Here is a 24,884-nt window from a genome sequence, read left to right on the forward strand (position 1 = left end):
TAATTTTAAATTTTAAATTAATTAAATAAAATTAGAATCAATATTAACAATAAACAATATGAGTAACAATTTTAGTTATCTGAGAATAAAAAATCTATGCAAATCAACAATGAAACATAATAAATCTGAAACAAATTACTTAATATAATGTTTAAATATTAAATTATGGAATAAGAATATAAAAATCTAACACAATAAAGAATTAAACACAATGGATAATTACTCGTCATTTTTAAAACTTCTTTATAAACTACATTAACTTTAAAATTACAATAAATCTCATCATTATAAACTAAAACCTTCAATTCTTCACAATTCGTCATTCTTCGATAGAACTCATAGGTAAAATAACTCGTTTGTCATTTTTAAAGTCGCCCGCTTCACCTAAAACTACAATATTTACCTAAAACTACAACAAAATAGAGAACAAAATCAATTTGCAATGCACAAAATCAACAATCAATATGTATTAAAACGATAATATGTAGGGCAAAGCATAAGATGAGACCGTTGAGAGCGCACAATTGAACAATTCACACCACATGCATTCGATGAAAGAACAAAAAAGAAATTATTTGGAATATTGTATTAACTACTCCAAGTAATAATAATAATAATGTGATATACATTATTATTACATCAGCACACCAAAGGAACAGAAAGAAAAACAATTAGTAGGTAAGAAAGTTAATTTAAGAGAAAACAAAACCTTAAAAACTTCTCTTCGGAGCCCTTTGTCGGCAGAGCTGTAGTAGCCATTTCTTCTTGTGGCCAAGGTGGAATTCTCATGTTCTGCATATTCTCCAAAGGGAACCCTTCCGTTCACATCATTATATTTTTGAGACCAAGACTCTGCTTGTTTGTCTCTCACTTTGCCACCAAAAGCTTGCAGATTTGAATATCTTGGCGTTGTATCTATTGTTCCATAATGAGAATCTTTGCCCTCAAAGCATCAGCATTGTCTACATCAGTAATGAAGTCTGACGTAGTGTCCCCCGTGAATGCAATTTCAGTTGTTGTGTATGTGTTTGTAATCTGCCAATAGAGTAAGCTCACAGCAGAAATATGAATACTCAAAATTTTTAGCAAAAGGAACCGACAGCTCAATGAGTAGAGTAAGTGCAGTTATACCTATTTCATAAACAGAATGCAACCAAACCCATCATAAATGAAGTAAATGAGATGTAAAGTAAATCAAATCATCTTATTCACATATAAAAAAATTGATTTGGTAGGATAAATAAGTACTCGTGAAAACATTATGCCACTAACTATACCATTAATCCACTATAGAACTAAATAACCAACTCTTATCCACTAATTATGAAATTAAATAACTGACTCTAAACCAAATACGTTGTCTTCAACATTCATGTTAATATTTAAATAATAATATATATTTTAAAAAGGCATTTTCCTAAATACCCTCAAAACTCCTCTTATTTCCCTAAATACCCTCAAAACTGTCTTTTTATATATTGTATAGATTTCTCAATCAATTTGGAAATTATTTCCCCTCTTTAATTCATTGACAATCACGGTATTTCTTTTCCCAACCGTAACCCTAACCTGCTCTACTCCTACCGCCACTTTTCCATAATATTCAAATTAAGTTTCACCCCACACCTATTGTTTCTCTAAAATCTGCAACAACTCACAAGAACAATGCCAATTCTCTTAACTCTCACTCACTCGGTCAAGGTAATCGGCCACATAACTTTTCACGATTTATTCCTTCCTATAACCACACGTTTTGGCTAATTTAACAATTTGTTGTTTTCTACACAATCTGCAATTCTTGCTTGAACAGGCTTCTTCATAACCAAATCCAATCCAGCTTAAGGTAAACTCCCTACAACTATTCTTCAAATGGCGGAAACAACTCACTGTAACCCTTCTGTCAGAAAATCAAGGGAGGAAGTAGCGCCTATCTTTTTGTTTCTTTCACTCACAGTCTGTTATTGAAGGTATACACTTCTTCCACCCAATTTGAATTTCATACTACTACATCCATACATTCTACGCCGTCGTCTCTCTGCAATCAAGCTACTAATCGAATAAATCGAAGTCGAAACATAAATAAATCAAGATCGTACCTTTAATGGGGAAACGGGGCTAATCGGGGTCGTTTGGGGCAGTGCGACGGCGATCTGCAGCGGTGAATTGGAAATCTCGTTTTCGATGTGGTGAGAGAGAGCATGAGAGAGACGGAGCTCTAATTTCTATTCAATTCGTGTCGACGGAAATTTCCTTTCTGGAGGTGTATGCTTGAGTCCCATTTTTGGGAAGAAAGGAGAAATTTGGGGATGGGAATATTTTGTTGGAGCGTCTATTTGATGATTGTTAAAGTGGAGGGTCTACGTGTGAGAGTTGGAGTGGGAGTATATATTTCATTTCTTTTTTCTCTATTGTTTTACCACTAGCTCCCTTTTTTCTTGTTTATTTCTTTTGATTTGGGCCAATAATTGAGTGGGTTTGTTATAGACTTGGGTTTTCTACACATTATTTTTGGTTGGTTTGGGCATAATAGTGGGCGGCATGATTATTTTTGGGCCTACGGAAATTTAAAATGTTTTGGGTTAGAATGGATTAAATGTGCGTGCTATTTCTTTTAATATTATTGGGGCTAGAGTAAAATTATACACCCTTCGTTCCACTATAAGTGATGGATTTCTTTTGGACATGAAAATTAAGAAAATGATATATATTAAATTAAAGTGGAGAGAGTAAAGTATGAGAGAGGAAAAAGTAAGAGAGACAAAGAGATAATAAAGTAAGAAAGAGAATAAAGTAAAAAATGGTTGAAGTTTCGTTTTTAGCTAAAAAAATGAAATTGATCACTTGTGGTGGGACAACTCTAAATGGAAAGTTGATCACTTGTGGTGGGACGGAGGGAGTATTGTTTTACGACATCATCCCGAAGGAGAAGAAGAATTTCGAGAACGACAACACGAGCTTGTTGAAAACGTGAGTGGTCGGCCGGCGTCACCACGACCTTGGGCAGCCAAAATTAATCGAAATACCTAAGTTTCTAATTGGAAAAATTTGTAATCTTATCGATAAAAATAATCAAAGCCTTACGATGCATGCATCTTATTTATTTACTTGATTCTTTGTGTTGATAATTTTTTATTTAAATTCTAAAGGTGAATCTTCGCAAACGAGCCGAGATCGTAAGGGAAAGAATTTAATCGAGGATTAAGCACTCGAGGTGAGCTTTCTTTTAAATGTGAATATGTTTATCGATGAGAATTTAATAAGGACAATGTCCTAACTATTTTTATCGATGAGAATGAAATGTGAATATGTTTATCATGCTGTATTTTGTTATTAACGTGTCTATCTGTAATGGCTTTGCCATGTATTATTTAAATCGAATTAGAATCCTTGTAGAGCCGCAAACCTTACTTGGATTAGTGTACACCTATGAGAGACTGTATGTCATCTTATGGGTTGGCCGGTCTAGTGACTTGGATTGTTACCACAGTGTTGGGGTTTGTATACTAAAAGATGTTTCGAGCGTACATGGCCTTGTACAGTCAACTCATGCACGTATACGAGATAACGCCACTTCCACTTGTAAACCTAATTATGAGAATAGATAATATAATATAATGGTTTATTTATTGAAATGTAAATAAACAAGTCCAAAGGTTAAAGTAGGGAATCTGATGGGTTCTCAGCAGGGGACTTGACCGAATCTAGTAAGAAGAAAAAATAAATTACAACCTAGATAGACATTGGATATATATTGGTATGGTTACAGTGTTTGTGATAATTCTCTCTTACCTAAGAAGAGATTAGTAACACTAGTGTGGTAGAGCACTGAATGGATCAACCCGAAATATATTTTTTATTGCTATCTACTAAAACAATATACTTCAGAAATTTTAGTATTTCTTAGTCTTTGCAAATATTAATATTGTTTATTTAATCAGACGTCACTTTGACTTGTCAATATGTGAGAGTTTTTTGCAAGTCAATCATGATATCTTGGGTGGTAGTAATTGAATAACATGAAAATATTATAATATTATTTCATAGAATTCGCATGTCAAGTATGGTATGATTTTATCTCCAAGAGATGTTTGAAAAAGCAATTTATTATTTAGAAATCTGCGTAGTTCCATGAATGATAAATAAAGTTTCAAATCACATAGCAGACAAAGAATAAAATTAATGAATTAAGATAATCTTAAATGCTAAAATAAAATAGAACCCAAGTTCTTCGTGATTTAGTGATTTAGATGAGAGTTCAATATTATTCTTTAATGGAATAAAATAATACTCCATTAAATAATATGTTAAATCATAGGTTAATTGATTTAATAAGTTTATTGTCTAATGGGCTAACCCAACATCTAATCACTCCATGGATTCTCATTCTAGCCCAATAGAAGTTCATCTTATAAATAGTGAAGAGAGGTAGGAAACCCTAGCACACAATAGCACAACACACTCCTTTCCAAACCCTAGTCGTCGTCGGCCTTCTCTCTCTCCCTCTTGCATCTGTTTTTCGTGCCCTTGCTCTAGGGAGATTATGGTTTTGGATTTTGTTCTTGTTCTATCCTAATTCATAAGATTAGATTAAAACAGTCTCATGTTATTTCGTGGTTCTCCCAAAATCTCACTTCACTATATTGATTCTTCAAGATCTGCCCACTCGGATGAACATTCAAGTACATGGGAATAGAATGGAATATTCGTGGTCGAGAAATCATGGATTGACGGGAGATTCAGCTAGCAACATCAATCCATTCATGGATCAAAAGGTAACAATCGGTTCTCTCATCAAATAGCTTGCTTATGTGCGATTTGATGTGATTTTCTATAGATTTAGATTGAATTGCATGAAATTGGAATTAAATACATAATCACCTAAATAGATCCGTAAGGATATGTTTGTTTTCCGTGTCTTCCTCTACGGTAACCCCAACAATTGGTATCAGAGCCAATTTCTTAGGCTTTGATTATGTTTTTTTAATTTAATATTTCAAAAATTAGTGTAAAAAACTAGGGATTTTTGAAAATCATGCAATTATATATTATATGTTTATAATATGCGTTGGATTTATGTTTTAGGGTTTAGGGTTTATGTTTTTATTGATTTTATTTTCAAATCCATGACATGATGTTCTAGATCGATGATTGAAAATTGAGATTATTGGATTTAAATCCCAAAATCTACAAAATATTCTAGATCAATGATGAACATCATTAGATCTATATATTCTAAGTAATATACACTAGATTATATGTTTAAATTGATACACATATGTATGTGTTTAAGTGAATACGTGTTTGAATCATGAAATAAGATGATCCATGATTGAATACTTGGATCGATGATATTCTAGATCTAAGCAAGCATTCATATATCTATGAATTTATGTTCTTAATATGCTAGAATAATTTAAATTGCTAAAAGCTTGAAATTTAAATATGCATGTTTTGACATGAACATAAGTGATTGTTACAATTGAGAAACGAGAAATCAAATTGAATTGAAAACGAAAACAAAATTTGAAACTAGGTTTTCGAAAAACCCTAGCTTCGAGCCCATCAAAGATTGGCGACAAGTAGGGGTGTCGAAACGGGTAGCGGGTATTGGGTACCCGCACACCCGACCCGATACCCGTCGAGTATCGGGTACCGCTACCCGGCGAAAACGGGTAACGGGTCGGGATCGGGTAATCATATTTTTGGTTTTGCGGGTATCGGATTGGATACCCGATATTCCCGAAAATTATCCAATTATAGTCAAATATTTTGTAAGTATAAATATTAATATAACTTAAATTATTCGGGTCATACTCAGATTTCAACATATAATTTTTTTGTCATTTTTTCCTCTAATAAAGAGCATACAAATACCAATACTCTATAGTATACAGTAGTATATGTATATAGTAACATATGTACAGTAGCATATGTATAAATATGGTAGCATATGTACAGTAGCATATGTACACACTGGAGATATAAACAGTAGCATACATATACTTATTAAATTGTAGATGTTCAATGTCTAATCACTAATGATCTGTGGATTCTTTTATATGCTTTTAGGATGCATCAAAATACTAACATTACTACGGATGATGATCAACAAGTTGAGGATAATGCAAATAATAAACAAAAAAGATTTTTTTTGGATTCTTTTATATGCTTTTAAGATGCATTAAAATACTAACATTACTACGGATGACGATCAACAAGTTGAGGATAATGCAAATAATAAACACAAAAACATTTTTTTTAAAAAAAATCGGGTCGGGTCGGGTCAGGTACCCGCCGTGTCGGGTGCAGGATACCCGACTCGGGTATCGGGTAATACCCGACATAGTGCGGGACGGGTATCGGGACAACAATTTTGGCCGAAATCGGGTGCGGGTACCCGCGAGTACCCGTTTCGACACCCATAGCGACGAGGGAGGAGCTGGGGGCGACGACCAGTCTTGGTCGTCGTCCGGTGACAGCTCCAGTCCAATGAGAGCACGATGGCCGACGGTTCGAGGATGCGGTGGTGCTCTCGGCGGCGCGTCGGATTTGCTTCGGTAGATCCAGCGACATGGGCCTCCTAGTTGAAGACCGTTTGTGCTTGATTTTTATGGATGTAAGATGTATGAATTGTTTTATGGTTATTTGCAATTTCATGATATTTTACATGTTTATAATATCGGTGTTTGTTCTCAGCTTGAATGAAACGTGCTTACAACTAGGGATATTTATAGTGCAATTCTTAAATCAAAGGAATAAAATAATGATGTATATGTGGAATGGAAAAAGAGACTCGATACTGATCGATTGTTTGGTGATCTGAAATTGTTCCTCACTATGAATCGTCCTTCTGCCTTTCATACACCAGACAAGGATATGGAAGCTTATGATCGATGGCATGCTGCGAGTAGTCATGTTAAGTAGTTTTTGTTAGCCTTGGTCGGCAATGCTCTTGGCTGGATTGACAAGCCCGACAGACCATTGATATAAGAACCCAAATGGTTTGATTGGTTGTCCACCAAGTGTCTTATGAGATCGGTGGTGAACACATTGAAGAAAACTATCTTGAAGGAAGACCAAAACATGAGTGACTATGTCATAGAAATGTGGTATGGTTTTGATGGATTCGAAACGATGGATGGGAAAATAAGCCCGGAGACCCACAACTCATGATCCTCGATGGTCTTCCAAAGAGCTATGAAGATGTAAAGAATGAGATTTTGTACACTTGTTGGCCAACGTCTCTTCTAGTACTGTTCAACAAGCTTATTGATGCTCAAATCAAGATGAGAAAGATACAAAAAAATGTGACAAAGAACTCTTTTGACCGTAGTACGCGAGTCCGACATGGCAGAAAGTTCAAGTTAAGTTCATATGAATTGAAGAAATGTTTAATTTCGATATAGCCATAGCATTTTTGTGTTTTTGAATAGTGGGAGTTTATTTTGCTTATATTTACTATTGTTGAATTATAGTTTTTGATATTTTGAATATTGTTTTTTATGTCACATTGGATTATTGGTTTGGAATTTTTATACTTTGATTATCAATTACTGTTTTGGAAAATCAATATCATTTTATAATGCTTGCATTATTGGAAAAATGAATTTTGATCTAATTATTAATGACATCGAATGAAACCAGATTTAATATCAAAATGTTTACTTATGTATATTCTTGTTGATTTAACAACTTAGAAGTAAAACTTCTTAATAACTTAATCAACAAGAAATATCACAAGTAAACATTTTGATATTAAATTTAGTTTCATTCGATAACATTAGTAATTGGATAATCAAAATTCATTTTTAATAATGCAAGCATTATAAAGCGATATTGATATTCCCAAACAGTAACGGATAATATAAGAATAAAAATTCCAAACCAATAATCCAACGTGACAAAAAAACAATATCAAAAACTAAAATTCAACAATCGTAAATATAAGCAAAATAAACTCCCACTATTCAAAAACACAAAAGTGTTATGGCTATGTCGAAATTAAACATTTCTCCTCTTCAAATGAACTTGACTTGAACTTTCTGCCATGTCGGACTCCCGTCCTAGGTCAGAAGAGTTCTTTGCCACATTTCTTTGTATCTTCCTCATCTTAATTTGAGCATCAATAAGCTTGTTGAACAGTACTAGAAGAGATGTTGGCCAACAAGTGTACAAAATCTCATTCTTTGCATCTTCATAGCTCTTTTGGAAGGCCATCGAGGATCATGAGTTGTTGGGTCTCCGGACTTTATTTTCCCACACAGCGTTTTGAGTCTATCAAAACTATACAACATTTCTACGACATAGTCACTCATCTTTTGGTCTTCCTTCAAGACAGTTTTCTTCAATGTGTTCACCACCGATCTCATAAGACACTTGGTGGACAACCAATCAAACCATTTGGGTTCTTATATCAATGGTCTGTCGGGCTTGTCAATCCAGCCAAGAGCATTGCCGACCAAGGCTAACAAAAACTGCTTAACATGACTACTCGCAGCATGCCATCGATCATAAGCTTCCATATCCTTGTCTGGTGTATGAAAGGCAGAAGGACGATTTCATATCACCAGCTAACTGATCAGTATTGAGTCTCTTTTTCCATTCCACATATGCATCGGAATCATGTTCCTTTGATTTAAGAATGACACTATATATGTCCCAAGTTGTAATCACATTTCGTTCAAGCTAAGAACAAACACTGGTAATATAAACATGTAAAATATCATGGAATTGCAAATAATCATAAAATAATTAATACATCTTACATCCATAAAAATCAAACACAAACGGTGTTAAACTAAGAAGCAATGTCATATTCATGCAAGAAATTTATTAGGTTTACTGGCCACAATATCGACAGCCACAAAAATGGCATGACTGACTAATATTGCTAAAGCGTTATAACCATGCACTACGGATTCCTTACTTATGCGTGAACTCCTCTAAAGAAAGGTCGAATCGGACAAGCAATTCCTCCTATAACTCTCTCCAAACATTATTAAAATACAAGTCGTTATAATTTCGTAGCAATATTGCTCTGGTAAAGACCAGTCGCAATATTACTGAAAAACTAATTTTACCGATTTTAATAACCTTTATTTAGAGAAATCTAAACATACAAACTGGTAATGTTCCTCCCGTAATGACAGGTCGGTCACTACTTCGTACTTAGATCAATTTTATGGAGGCCATGTACAAACTTGTTGTAATTATCGCTTTATATTTTGGAGTTTTTGGTTTACTGTTAAATTACTCCCTTCGTCCGCCATTAGGAGTCTCATTTCTTGGCGGCACGGGTTTTAAAAAATGTTAAGAAAAGTGGGTGGAAAAAAGTTAGTGAAATAGGGTTCCCACTTGTATATATTAGTTTTAAATGAAATGTGAGTGAAATGCGTTAGTGGAAGGTGGAACCCTATTACCATTTATAGTAAAAGTGAACCGGGACTCCTATCCGCGGACAGAGGAAGTATCACTTAAGCAGATCAGACAGACATCCACATTCAAAGGATAACTAAACATGTTACTAGCTATGCATGCACATTTCTAAGGCATTGAAAGCACATTATCCATAGCATACAACAAGTACATAGGCGATACTTAAGTTAAAACTAGATTTTAACAAATAAAATCACAACTTAGACGATTAAATATCCATAAATCATCATAGAACATGTAAACACACTTGCAAGAAGTTCACATAAACATAATGACGAAACTTGATTATTTAATTAAACATCTAATATAGATAAAAATAATATTCTACCTTCACATAAACAAGATTATCTATACCTAAAGTCTAGTCTTAAATAATCATACATTATTAATTAAAACAATGTATCTTGATTATTAATACCTTTTAATATACTTAGAATATACTTAGATAGAAATAATCCACCATTCCTAAATTATTGTCTAGGTGTATATCATAAAAGATTAGCCAAGTCTTAATTTAATAAGATAATGCCCACATGGACATAAAAATCCGCATTTATCCAATTAAGACTAAATCCATTTAAAAACACCAATTAAATTCGAGAATAAAAATTCTCATAGCTTTCAGAAAATCACATGATAAGAAGAATTTTATTACATCTTTAATTTGTAATGATGTTCTCTAAATGAAATAAAATTCACCTTAATCAAAGATTAAAGACAAAATTCAATTTAAATAAATAATTAAGGATTTTAATAGCAAATTGGTGCTATATGAATTTCTCATAGCTTTAATTTAAATTGACGTTCTTTAAATGAAATAAATTCATCTTCATAAAAAACTAAAGATACAATTCAAATTTTAATCTAGGAATTGAATTCCAATTAAATTCCAATTAATTATTTCAAACTTTAATAATTGAGGATTTCAATGCCAAATGAATTTATCTCTATCTTTAAATTAAATTATCGTCCTAAATGAAATAAAATTCATCTTCATCAAATTAAAGATATTCAGGTTTTTAATCTAGGAACTGAATTCCAATTAAAATTCATCCAATTTTTAACAATGTAATTTTTGAAATTTTAAGGCCTTTAAATAATTTTTTTATGTCTTTTGCCAAGTTATATTTCAAGGAAATAAATCCACAAACCACCAATTAAAATAAAGACAATTTCAATTAAGCCTTAAAATAAATATGAAAGCATATATTAGAGATAATATTCTTTTAAAATTCCATCCAATTATAGAAAGGCCAAAAAATTAGGTTTCAAATATTGAATTTTCTTATGTTAATTATTTTGACTTTACCAAGAGGGAAGGAATCTACCTAAATCAGTTAATTAACAAATTAAATAAATTATTGAGCTAATTATTCTAAATGGCAATTTTAAATAAGGTAAGAAATTCCCTTACAAATTGGAAATCATGATTAATTAATTAAATCATTCCAATTTCTCACAAGTTAAGTAATTCTTCTTAGTTTAATTGGTTTAGGATTTTAAACCAAAATTATAAATTTGTGTATCAGGAAACGAAACGACAACACGAAAAACAAAGGGACGAAAACCAAAACTGCGGACCAAACCCTAATTAAGGTTTCGGGCCGCAGTCGACCGCTGCAGCCGCTGCTGCAGCCTCTCGCCGCCGCCTCGATCCATCGTCTGTCGTGCTACCACTGGACTGGAGCTGTTGTCGGATGACGAGTAAGGCCAACTCTCGCCCCGATCTGCAGCGGATACCAAACTAGGGTTTTCGAAACCCTAGTTTCAATTTTATTTTTTTCTTTTGATTCAATTTTATCTCGTTTTTCAATTGTAACAATCACTTATGTTCATGTCAAAATATGCATATTTAAATTTCAAGCTTTTAGCCATTTAAATCGCTTTAGCATATTCAAGAACATAAATATATAGATCTATGAATACTTGCTTAGATTTAGAATATTTTTGTGAAGAACTTGAATTAGATCTAAAATTCGTAATATTCTTTCATCGGTCCAAATATTCAATCATGGATCACCTTATTTCTTAATTCAAACACATATATTCACTTAAACACATACATATATGTATCAATTTATACATATAATCTAGTATATATTACTTAGAATATATAGATTTAATGATGTTTATCATAGATCTAGAATATTAATCTCAATATTCAATCATCGCTAGAACATCATGTCATGGATCTGAAAATAAATTCAAGAAAAACATATATCCAACACATATTATAAACATATAACATGTAATTGCATGATTTTCGAAAATCCCTAGATTTTTACACTAATTTTCGAAAATTTCAATTAATCAAATACATATCAGAGCTTAATAAATTGGCTCTGATCCAATTGTTGGGGTTACCGCAGTGGAAGACACGGAAAAGAAACATATCCTTGCGGATCTATTTAGTTGATTATGTATTCGGTTCCAATTTCATGCAATTTAATCTTGATCTATAGAATATCACATCAAATTATTGATAAACATGCTATTTGATGTAGAGATCGTTGATTGTTACCTGGGTGTATCGATTTTTTCTCTTGGCTACCCCATTTTGTTCTGGAGTGTAGGCACAAGAAGTCTGATGAACTAAACCATTTTCCCGAAAGAAGTCTTGCATTTTTTCATTTACAAATTCTCTCCCATTATCTGATCTAAGGATTTGGATTTTCTGATTATATTGGGTTTGGATAAGAGCATAAAATTCGCTAAACTTCTCAAAACTGTCAGATTTATTTTTTAGGAAATATACCCAAGTCATGCGAGAATAATCATCCACAAATAACAGAAAATAATGAAATCCATAACCCCCAGTAATCGGTGCAGGACCCCACACATCAAAATGAATTAAAGCAAAAGAATTTTTCATTCTAGTAAAGTGGCTCGATGTTGCTAGCTGAATCTCCCGTCAATCCATGATTCGTCGACCACGAATCTTCCATTCATTCCCACGTCCTTGATTGTTCATACGGGTGGGTGGATCTTGAAGAATCAATATATTGAAGTGAGATCTTGGGAGAACCACGCAAAAACATGAGATTGCCTTGATCTAATCCTATGAATTAGGATAAATCTAGATTTAATTGTATGAAATTGGAATCAAATACATAATCACCTAAAATAGATTCGTAAGGATATGTTTGTTTTACGTGTCTTTCGCTGCCCCAACACACAGTCCATATCATGTATGTGCAGATATGGTTGACGTATATGGGAAATTTTCTTCGTAGTCATGATTTTGAATGATGAAATATTTTAGTGTCTTAGGCTTTTCTAAAGCTAAATCCCCGATGGTTACTTGATGATGGCATGATAAATATTTTTGATAGCACAATATTTTATACTCCCTCCGTCCCAAGATATTAGACCCCTTTCTTTTGGGCACAGGAATTTAGGAGATGTTGTTTAGTGGCGTAAGTGGAGTTGCTAATAAAGTAAATTTTTACCATAAATAGAAATGGCTCAAGTATGTTGGACACCCCAAAATGGTATATGAGTCTAATATCTTGGGATGGAAGGAGTAGTACTCAGTCCTGAATGTGTTTTTTTCATGTGCAGGTTGAGAGGCAATGAGCTTGGGGTGGTGTTGAGTCGAACTTGAAAGTCTTGTTGGGTTTTATTTTGAACTTCGAGGGTCGTCGTGTCTTCACACATGACGTCACTCTTTCTCTTGAATGCTTCCGTTGAGAAAAATACTATTTTTCACAATTATGTTTTTGAGCCCCATTTACTCTTGGATTATTAATTATGATAACCGTTATTTTTGGATTTAAATGTCAAGTCATTACTGTAGTTTTTCCTCTGCTATTTGAATATTAAATGTTTTGGTCAAACTATTTATTTAAACTGTAACGACCCGCCCATTTAGGGTATATTAAATGCGGCGATCGTTAACTAGGCGGACTTAAATGCAACAAGATCATAGGCTAGGGTTTCATTTAAAGAAATTTTCCCTAAGTATCTAATGAGCAACTATCAATAAGAGAAGAAATAATGCCTTAGCGATGAGATTTCAAGAGAAAGGACTATCACAATTAACATTCCCAAAATGACAAGGTTTCAAAAATAACCCCAACGGTAATCATGTCTCAATATCCCAAAGAAATAAAATAATTCGAACATCAAAGAACTATAGAAAGTTTCATATTTTTCAGCGGAAGCAACCAAGAGAAGGTGAAGCCATGTATGAAGACACAACTACACACGAAGTACCATAACAATCATTTTATTCAATTATCCTGCTCAACACCGCCAACCGCTCGTCACTGCTCAACCTGCACATAGGGAAAACACATGCAGGGCTGAGTACTATAAACATACTCAGTGGACTTATGCCGAAAGCAGATTTATAAACCATAGCAATTATCATGCCATTTTCAAGTGTCCATCGGGGTTTTATCTTTAGAAAGGCCCGAGGCACCAAATTATATCCTTTATCAAATATCACGGTCGCGCAACCATTTTTCACATCGACGTTTACCATATCCTCATTCTACATGACAAGGAATGCGGCCGCAATCCAGATCACTAGACCGGCCGACCCGTATGCCAACACTCGGTCTAACATTGGTGTACACTAACCCAAGTAGAGTTTGCGGCTCTACGAGGATCCGAATTCGATTAATCAATATTGGCATAGCCACGAGGGATAGGCACGATAAAACAAATCAAGGCATGATAATACAGATCTCATTCTCATCAATAAAGATTTAGGACCATGTCCTTATTTTTCTCACTTCTAGGGTTAGGTTCTCTCTTATTTATAGAGTGCAAAAATAATATCTTTAATTAAATAAATTAAAGATTGGAGAAGATATGGAGAGATTTGATTTAGTAGTTGGCGTGTAATTTGGGAAAATAAGGGGGATTTTCGAATTATAGGCTATTTAATTAGCCTATGATTTTATTTGGATATTTTACAGAGTAGAATAAAATATCACGGAGCACAAAAATAATAAATCCTCCCAAATAATTATGGAATTGGCGATTTTTATGCCTATGATTTAAATTCAAATCCTAATTCAAATAGGATATGACAAGATCTTCTTAGATATGGTAAGATATGCTAAGATATTTGAATTTATATATGGAAGAGAATAAACAAGGGATCAAATAATATAATAAAATAATCCCTTCTCCCAATAATAGGAGATTTTCGAAAATCTCCTTGATACAATCATGGGGGCCGAAAATTTATGATATAAATTAGGAATATTCGGACTTTGGATTTAATTCGGATAATTATCCCAAGTAAATAATTAAATCCAAGAAAATAGGATTTCTCCTCCAATAATGATATGGGTCGAAATTTCCAAATAAATAAATAGTGCTCCTATTTAATTCTCACTCATCCCTTAGGAAAAATAATTCACCACAATATTATTTCACCCCACATCAAAATATTCACATATTCGAATTTCACCTCCACTTCACATTTTCCAACGACTTTGACCATTCCACGGCCACGTCATATTTTCCACATCTTTGACTTTTCAACGCCATGTCATATATTTGACTATGCAAATAAATCTTAATTCCACAACGCGACTAGGTCACAAAGCAATCATGCAATTAATTCACTCATCAATAATACCATAGCACTAAAGGCATTTAATGCAAAAATTTTATAACCCGAAATTTAGGGTTTGAAAAAGTGGGGCGTTACATTCCACCACCCTTAAAAGAAATTTCGTCCTGAAATTTTGTACCTTCATGGAAAGAGTTCTGGGTACAGTTCCATCATCTTGTCCTCAAGCTCCCACGTGGCTTCCTCGTATTCGTGGTTTCTCCATAGTACTTTTACACTAGTAATGGATTTAGTTCTCAAATTTTGAACCTTTCGGTCCAAGATCATCTGGGGTCTCTCTTCGTAGCTCAAGTCGGAATTTAGCGCGACTTCTTCATAGTGGATCACGTGTTTCGGATCAAACACATATTTCCGCAACTGCGATACGTGAAAAACGTTATGCACATTTCCAAGGCTTGGTGGTAGCGCCAATCGATAGGCTACGGGTCCTACTTCTTCCAGAATTTCATAAGGTCCGATAAAACGCGGTTTCAACTTTCCTTTAACACCAAAGCGCGTTATCCCTTTCGACGGGGACACTTTGAGGAAAATTTTATCGCCGGCTTGAAATTGTAAGTCGGTCCGTCGGACGTCAGCGTATGACTTTTGTCTGTCCTGGGCTTCCTTCATTCTTGCACGAATTTGTCGAACAATTCCAATCATCTCTTCGACTGCATCGGGTCCGAGTACCCTTCGCTCGCTGATAAGGCTAATTTCATGCATCGGTTATATGGTGAAAAGCGTTATAATTTGCTGGGTCTAACACGTTTCCTAAGCCAGGTGTGTGAAAAAATCGCTAGATCGAGGAAATGCTGAAGGAAATGGTCTAGCAAAGTAATGAAGTGAAGTGAGCAGAATTCAAAGGAAAGAAGGCGTGACGGAGGGAGTCAGTAGCTGAGGGCAACAAAGTCTATCTATACCTCGCTGGACCCCACTCCAACGCCTATAAATAGAAGAGCATGCAACGCACAAGGATATCACTTTTTTTTTACTCTCTTTTAGCTCACACACATAACACACACTTGGGAATGAGAGATCTGGGGTAGTTCGGGGTTACGAAGGGTTCATTTCTTTAGAAGGTCTCAGTTGCAACACCGTCCGCGTGTGGACGAAGATACAATCTCTTTTTAATTTCGGTTGTTTTGCACTTTTGCGTCGAACTTCACTTTCGGGAGTCGACTTGGCTGTTGATGTTACTCGTTATCTTTTCGCTTCTGTTGGTTGCGTTTAGTTGTGATATTTCGAGTTGATTTACGTAGATCTTGCTGCTGAGAGTTTATTTTAACAAGTTTTATGTCGATCTCTGTTTTATTTTGATGTTGTGGTACTCGATCTGGGAATTTGGTGATAGATCTGTGGTTTATTGATTGATTGGAGGTTATTGTTTAAATCTGAAGTGATGAAGTGTTTCTGTTGGGAGGAGTTTGCGTCGGACGCTTGGATCCGGAGTGGATTTAGCGTCTGAGGTTGGATCCGAAGTGAGAAAAGGAAGTTGTTAGATGGATTTGAGTTTTCTGCTTGTTTCCTGTTTTACTTCGTCTAGCATCTGTAGATCCGTTCAGTTCTTCATTGTTATGCATCAATTTGATTTAGATTTAGTTTGCTCTGCTCTGATTTCATTCATGTTGTTTTCCTTATGAGTTTTTTTTACGCAATTTGGTTGAAGAAGATGATGTCGCTGTTAGTTAGTACCCGAGTTAGTTATTCTGCCAGCTTTTCGTCCGTACCCTGCTTTTTCAGTCATGGTCCCCACAGTCAGTTTGTTTCCTAGGTCTAGGTAATCAGAGTAGTTTTCTTAGATTTGGTGATTGAGCAGTTAATTTTCTTGCAACGTTCTCTTGTTATTTCGCCTAAGTCTAGCTATTAGCATAGGAGTTTTAAGATTCTCAAGTCAAGTTTAATTTGTTTCCTCAACCCAAGAAAAATGCGTGGCAGCAGCCAACACCAAAAACAAGTCCAAATCCTTGAACATGATTATTACGCATCCTTCTCTGTGGGATCGATCCCTACTTCCCTATACTAGGTTTAGTAAAGTGGTTGGGGGTTTTTGAAAGAAGTGCTCTGTGTGTCCGACGACCAGGATTTCCTACGACCAACGAGTTCCTAGACCACGTGATCTAGTGGATTTGCTGGACCGAGGGAACCTGTTTATTCCTTCTGTGCGCACCGTGAACACATCCACGTACTTTCAAATGGCGCCGTTGCCGGGGAAGGATGGCGTTTATTGTTATTTCGTTTAAAGATCTGATGTAAATATTTTAATTTCTGTTATTTTCTTTCTCCTTGACAGTTTATGAACGCAAGCGTCCATTTTGGAAGTTGGGCAAGCTCATCTGGGTAAGGGAGTGGCCAATACAGGTGGCGAGTCAAGGAATCTACATCTACCATCACCACCAGATCAGGATTAAGGACGGAGGATCCATTCCCGTTCGAGTCAGAGAGTGAAAAAGAGTGGAATTCGTCGACAGAGGAGAACCCGGAGTCGTCAACAGAACCAGAGCATTCTGAGAATGAGGAGGACGAAGACCCGAATATGGCTCATCTAGTAGACCCTGATCCGAAAATAGGGTCGCTCACCGCACATCTTGACGGTGAACCCACTCATGCTATAGTATCGAACCCACGACGGAGGTCGATCGATATCAAGACGAATGTACTCGGAGTTCTACCCACTTTCTCTGGGCGTAGGAACGAATGCCCCTATGAATTTTTGAACGAGTTCAGTAAACTATGCAGCATTCAAAAGCGACCCAATGAGGCAACAGAGGAGGACTACCGTCTTCGAGCAATTCCGTTTGCTCTCAAAGGAGAGGCGAACACTTGGCTGCTAAGGCTCTCACCGGACTCGATCAACACGTGGAAGGATTTTAAACTGGAGTTTCTGGATTACTTTTTTCCATCCAACAAGACGAATGCCTTGAAGAAGGAGATTCAGGAGTGCAAACAAGAATACGATGAGTCTTTGAGTTCTTATTGGTCCCGTTTCAAGGGGCTGCTGGATGCTTGTCCGAACCACAGAATGATAGAAGCGGAGACTTACTATCTATTCTACGAAGGTGCAAACCCTGAATCAAAGGACTTGATGAACTCCTCGAGCGGGGGAAATTTTTCCAAGAATAAGGCAAGTGAAGCTCGGGAAACCTTGGGAAGGCTGATCGAGACGAAGAAGGCCTATGATAACCCGCGAATCATATTGAGGAGAGGATCAGCCAATGCAGTGATGGAACAAGAAGATAAGAAGGTGGAAGATAAGATCGATAAACTAGAAAAGGCCTTGCTAAATGCAATTGAGAAATACAATCCGCATGCTCCGGTGGAAATTGAGAAACCCCCTGGTCAGGAGGAAAGGAAACTTCAACCATACTACTGTTAGCCCTGCGAAGGGGAGTGTCAAGCTCAGGCAAATTCGATGGGAAGTTGGAATCCCGACGGAAGTTGGAACCAAGGAAGACAGAGGGACGCTCCATGGAGGACTCACCCAAACTTCAGATGGACTGACCATGATCAAGGCCAACCACCCCCACTTCAGCTCAAGAATTATGCACACCCTCCGGGGAGGCAGTCCAACTGGTCAGGGAAAGGTCAAGAGGGGCAATTGCAGCTAGGGTACAGGAATCAGGACCATACTAATTGGGGAAATAGGAATCAGAACAACAATCCAGGGAGCTCCTATGTGCCACCTCATCAGAGGAATAACCAAGGGAACTACCAGAATTCCCAACCAAATCATCAAGGGAATCAAGGGTCTGGTAGCCAGTACAACAACCATCAGGGAAATCAAGGGTCTAACAGCCAATACAACAATCATCAAGGTAACTATCGTCAGAACGAAGGTCAAGGACCAAATTCTGGTCAATTTAACTCCAGACCACAGAGGAGTTTAGACGACATGGTACATGATCTAGTGAATTCACAGCAGTTCATGCAGAGCAAATTGCAAGACGCTCAGTCTGAACATAAGGCTGCCATGGACATGATGTCAAAGCAACTGTCCCAGATCGCAGTTTCCTTGAATGAAATGCGAGGGAATGAAGGGAAACTTCCCGCCACCGTCAAACCGCTAGACCGAGCAAACATTAGTCAAATCACCTTGAGATCTGGGCGGGGTTATGAAGGGCCGACTGTGGAGATTGACGAGGAAGTACCCGTGCAGGTTAGTAGAGGACAAAAAGGCCAGATGCATCAAGGGGATAACCCTAGACCCAGGGAAAGCCTTGTTCAAGATGACCTCCAGAAGGGAGATTTAGGGGGGTCCCTACCTCGACCGAGAGACCCATTCTTCCTAGACCAAGAACCGGAAGGAGTGAGCAAAGAAGGAAACAAGGGAGTTGATGAAACCCAGGCTGGGACTTCCACAAATGCAGTAAAGCGAGCAAAACCATTTCCATACCGTGGGGAAGCAAAGAAGAAAAAGGATGATACAGAGGATCTCATGGAGATTTTTAGCAAGTTGGAAATCAACCTGCCATTCTTGCAAGCCCTTAAAATGCCTGCCTTCAGCAAGTTTATCAAGGAGTTTATTGCAGGGAAGACCAAGCCAGATGGGAAGATTGTGATCGGGGAGACTGTGTCTGCTGTGATACAAAAGAGAAGGATGCCCTCAAAATGCATCGACCCAGGTATGTTCACATACCCATCTCTCTAGGGGATATCAAGGTCGAGCATGCTATGTGTGATCTAGGGGCGTCAATAAATGTTTTACCACTTTCGATCTATAAGAAGTTGACTGGGGTGAGAATGGTTGCTACCAAGGTAGTGATCTAGTTAGCAGATAGAACTTGCATCTGCCCTGAAGGAGTGTTGGAAAATGTTATAGTCAAGGTGCATGATTTTCTATATCCTGCTGATTTTTATGTGATCAAGATGAATGATAATGAGTCTGCTGAGTCCAGTGGGGTACTTTTAGGGAGACCATTTTTGCGTACCGCTAAGACCATTATCGATGTCTTTGATGGAACAATTTGCTTGGACTATAACGGGGAAAAGTATACCTTTAGCATAGATGAGGGGATGAAAAGGCCTTTAGATGTTGAGAATCTCTATGCTATTGATGTTATTAACCCTTTAGTCCAAGAGTATCTTGAGACGGAATTGATACAGGAACAAATCAACAACTCGGAGTTGAGTCATTCGATTGACAGAGAAGTTGTAGGATGGTGTGCAGCAATGAACACAGCAGAATTGACAGATGAAGAACTCACGGAGGCCATTATGGAATTCTGCAGAAGTCCTGAGTCAGCCAAATCTAAGGGATTAGCTCACGTGGCTAGTCTGGAAACATCTCCTGGGTCTGGGAAGGAGGCATCACCAGAAATTGCGGGCAAAAATCCCTTGTCCCAGGAGACGAATGAAACAAGAAAGGAGCTGAAGACACTTCCACCAGGCCTCAAGTACGCTTACTTGGAGGAGGATGAGACATTTCCGGTAATAATCAACAACAACCTGACCAAGGAGCAAGAGAATGAGTTATTAGAAGTCATCAAAAGGAACAAGAAAGCAATAGGATGGACTCTTTCAGATTTGGTGGGAATAAGTCCGGATCTTTGTATGCACCACATTCGTTTAGAAGAAGGTGCGAAGGCTCATCGAGATGCACAACGGAAACTGAACCCGAACATGCGAGAGGAGGTCCTAAAGGAGGTGTTAAAATTGCTTGCTCTAGGGATTATCTACTCCATTCCTGACAGTGAGTGGGTCAGTCCTGTCCATATGGTACCAAAAAAATCTAGAATACAGGTTGTTAAGAATGAAAAGAATGAGCTGGTGCCCAGCAGACTAGTGACGGGGTGGAGGATGTGCATCGACTATAGGAAGCTAAACGAAGCCACAAAGAAGGATCATTTTCCCCTACCTTTCATTGATCAGATGCTGGAAAGACTGGCTGGCAAACAGTACTTTTGTTTCCTTGATGGATACAACGGCTATTTCCAAATCTACGTTAATCCAGAGGACCAAGGGAAAACCACATTCACGTGCCCCTTTGGTACCTATGCATACCGAAGAATGCCGTTTGGATTGTGTAATGCACCGGGAACTTTCCAACGGTGTATGATGAGCATTTTCTCGGATCTGTTGGAAGTATGCATTGAGATATTCATGGACGATTTCACCGTATATGGGAACTCATTTGATACTTGTTTAGCCAGCCTTGATCTAGTGTTACAGAGATGCCAAGAGAAGCATTTAGTGTTGAATTTCGAGAAATGCCATTTCATGGTGACTGAAGGCATTGTCCTGGGTCACGTGGTTTCTGAGAGAGGTATTCAAGTAGACAAAGCAAAGGTGGATGTGATATCAAAATTACCATACCCTACGAACCAAAAAGAGGTGAGAGGCTTCCTAGGCCATGCAGGGTTCTATAGGAGGTTTATCAAGGATTTTGCAAAAATCGCGCAACCACTCACTCGGTTGTTACATAATGATGTGGAATTCGTCTTTGACGAAGGATGCGAAAGGGCGTTTCAGTTGCTTAAGGACAGGTTAGTATCAACACCAATTATCAGGGCACCAGACTGGAATCATCCTTTCGAGATAATGTGTGATGCGAGCGATTTTGCTGTGGGAGCTGTCCTAGGACATAAAATTGATGGGGATTGTGTAATGCACCGGGAACTTTCCAACGGTGTATGATGAGCATTTTCTCGGATCTGTTGGAAGTATGCATTGAGATATTCATGGACGATTTCACCGTATATGGGAACTCATTTGATACTTGTTTAGCCAGCCTTGATCTAGTGTTACAGAGATGCCAAGAGAAGCATTTAGTGTTGAATTTCGAGAAATGCCATTTCATGGTGACTGAAGGCATTGTCCTGGGTCACGTGGTTTCTGAGAGAGGTATTCAAGTAGACAAAGCAAAGGTGGATGTGATATCAAAATTACCATACCCTACGAACCAAAAAGAGGTGAGAGGCTTCCTAGGCCATGCAGGGTTCTATAGGAGGTTTATCAAGGATTTTGCAAAAATCGCGCAACCACTCACTCGGTTGTTACATAATGATGTGGAATTCGTCTTTGACGAAGGATGCGAAAGGGCGTTCCAGTTGCTTAAGGACAGGTTAGTATCAGCACCAATTATCAGGGCACCAGACTGGAGCCATCCTTTCGAGATAATGTGTGATGCGAGCGATTTTGCTGTGGGAGCTGTCCTAGGACAGAAAATTGATGGAAAAAGCTATGTGATCTTCTATGCTTCCAAGACGCTGAATCAGGCTCAGAAAAATTATGACACCACAGAGAAGGAAATGTTGGCGGTCGTATACTCGTTTGAAAAATTTCGACCGTATCTCCTTGGGTCGAGGGTTATAGTCTTCACGGATCATGCGGCGATTAAGTACTTGTTGTCTAAGAAAGAGTCTAAGCCGAGATTAATCCGTTGGGTGTTACTCTTGCGGGGAGTTTGATTGGGAAGTAAGAGACAAAAGAGGAACGGAGAATAGAGTAGGTGATCACTTGAGCGGGAATACATCGAGGGGAAACGAGAAGAGGCCATACCCGATGCCTTCCCGAGGAGCATTTGTACCTTCTAGGGAAATTTCCTAGACCACCTAACTGGGAAGCAGTTTTGGCTCTGACCGGTCTAGGGGAATCGGAGAAGGGGAAGCGCACACTAAATGCAGAACCGTGGTTTCTTGATTTAGCCAACTACTTGGTCACGGGAGAGATGCCAAGTTCAGACGAAGTTTCCCGGGCCCAGAGGATGAAGATTAGAAGTGAAGCTAAATATTACTTTTGGGACGATCCTTACCTGTGGAAAATGTGCTCGAGATGAAGTGATTAGACGCTGCATTCCTGAATGGGAACAAAGAGAGGTGTTAATTCATTGCCACACCTTAGCATGTGGAGGCCACTTTGGACCAAGGAAGACAGCGAGGAAGGTCTTGGACAACGGTTTTTATTGGCCGACGCTAAATAGGGATGCCTTTGATTTCTGCCAATGTTGCGAGAGGTGCCAGCAGACGGGGGGAATTTCAAGGAGAGACGAGATGCCTCAGGTCCCGGTGATCGTGTGCGAAATTTTTGATGTGTGGAGAATGGACTTTATGGGACCGTTCCCATCGTCTTGTGGGAACACGTATATATTGGTTGCAGTGGACTATGTGTCTAAGTGGATAGAAGCTAAGGCCACCACAACATGCGAATCGAAGGAGGTGGCAAAATTTTTGAAGGCCAATATTTTCAACAGATATGGAGTTCCTCGGGCCATCGTCTCGGATCAGGGAACTCATTTCTGTAATCGCACCATCGAGGCTTTGATGAAGAAATATGGTGTTCACCATAGAGTGTCGACTCCATACCATCCTCAGTCTAATGGCCAGAGCGGAGATTTCTAATCGCGAGATCAAGGCGATATTGGAGAAAACAGTTAATCCATCAAGGAAGGACTGGAGCAAGAGGCTCGGAGACGCATTGTGGGCTTACAGAACTGCTTATAAAACGCCTATTGGAATGTCGCCTTACAGACTTGTGTTTGGCAAGATGTGTCACTTACCTGTTGGGATTGAGCACAAGGCGTACTGGGCAGTGAAAGAACTGAACATGAAACCGATAGCTTGCGAAGAAGAGCGGAAGTTACAATTGCAAGAATTTGGAGGAACTTCGGCTGGAGTCATTTGAGTCTGCCATGTGGTACAAAGAAAGAACGAAGTTATGGCATGATAAGAATCTCCGGGTCAAGGAACTTCATGTGGGACAGAAGGTGCTCCTTTTCCAGTCCCGGCTCAAGCTAATGCCAGGAAAATTGAAGTCTAAATGGATCGGCCCATATACCATCATCGGCATCCGAGCAAATGGAGCAGTGGAGATCCAGGGAAGTGCTCCGAACTCTGTCTCTTTCCTTGTTAATGGTCATAGAGTGAAAGTCTATAGGGATAATTCCGAGTTGTGTGTTGTGGACGAAGTTCCACTACATGCACTCCCTACTATCGCCTAAACAGACGAGGGGATATTCCCGATGAATTCCTGGATCAAGTAGTAGGTTAACAATTTTGAAAATACAAACTGAACCAGGGAATCTCGGGAATACTCTGAAAAATGTGTAAATAGTTTAATTACTTTTCAAACTTAGAAAATCCAAAAATATTTTCGAAGCACCAGACTCCGAAGGAAACCGATATTTTATACTCTAACCTTGACCTGGGAGTCTGGAACCTTCATTTTGTTTTATTAGGACATGGTCAAGGGAATCAGCTAGAGAAGAACCTGAAGGGAGAAGTCAAGGGAAGCCTGGAGGAAGGGGTCAAGGAGGGAAAAAGATATTTTGAAATTCAAAATCTGGCCGATATTTATGGAAGTTGTACGGTTGCTTACATCATGCCTGCAACCGCACCATCTTTTCATCAGAAAAGCAACCGTCGTCTTTCTCTCTCCAATAATCCCGAATCGACGAAATCTGATTTACTCTCCCTTCTCTCTACTTTCGTTGTCTCTCTCTAAAATAGAAACCCTAACCAAATTCGACCAGTTTTTCTCTCATTTTCAGATCTGCACCGATGGATTCAACCCAACGCACCGGAAGTTCACAAAGCACGGTGTACGACCCAGCCCTGTTGGCGGAATTGACGCAGAAATTGGGGAGCGTCGAGAAAGCAAAAGAAGTGTATGCCCTGTTCGCCGCTAGCCTGATGCCGTCTGCGCCGGTCGTACCACCACTGACGATTCCGGCAGACTCGGCTGCACAACCGGCGAATCTTCATGAAGAAGGACCGCAAGATTCTACATCTCAACATGCAGAAACCGCTTCACAAAAGGCGGAGGAAGAGGAGGCAGTACACGAACGGCCGGAGGGTGACGGACCGACGAACGACGAAACCATGGTGGAGACAGAAAGGCAAGAAACTGAGAATCCTAATCTTGAAAGTAGGGAAGTTTGTGAGGGGGA

The 24,884-nt window shown here is 38.0% G+C and overlaps 2 long non-coding RNA genes and 1 pseudogene across 5 annotated transcripts; 2 read left to right on the forward strand and 1 right to left on the reverse strand.

The window, feature by feature from the left end:
* Positions 1 to 22,407, forward strand: part of LOC125189897 — a 37,700-nt pseudogene extending 15,293 nt beyond the window's left edge.
* On the reverse strand, positions 563 to 2,516 carry LOC125186631. The gene is made up of 2 exons (XR_007170477.1): positions 2,097 to 2,516; positions 563 to 1,035 (listed from the first exon to the last, which is right to left on the reverse strand). It is a non-coding gene; the product is annotated as an uncharacterized LOC125186631 (long non-coding RNA).
* On the forward strand, positions 1,031 to 13,214 carry LOC125186632. Of its 4 annotated transcripts, XR_007170479.1 has the most exons (6): positions 1,031 to 1,701; positions 1,811 to 1,843; positions 1,905 to 1,967; positions 3,147 to 3,211; positions 4,654 to 4,772; positions 12,997 to 13,211. It is a non-coding gene; the product is annotated as an uncharacterized LOC125186632 (long non-coding RNA). The 4 variants fall into 4 exon arrangements; XR_007170478.1 differs by having other exon boundaries at positions 1,031 to 1,967; positions 12,997 to 13,214; XR_007170481.1 differs by lacking the exon at positions 12,997 to 13,211 and adding an exon at positions 10,965 to 11,328 and having other exon boundaries at positions 1,031 to 1,967.
* Positions 22,408 to 24,884: the final 2,477 nt, after the last annotated feature.

This window comes from Salvia hispanica, chromosome 5 (assembly GCF_023119035.1).
Source record: "Salvia hispanica cultivar TCC Black 2014 chromosome 5, UniMelb_Shisp_WGS_1.0, whole genome shotgun sequence".
Classification (NCBI taxonomy): Eukaryota; Viridiplantae; Streptophyta; class Magnoliopsida; order Lamiales; family Lamiaceae; genus Salvia; species Salvia hispanica.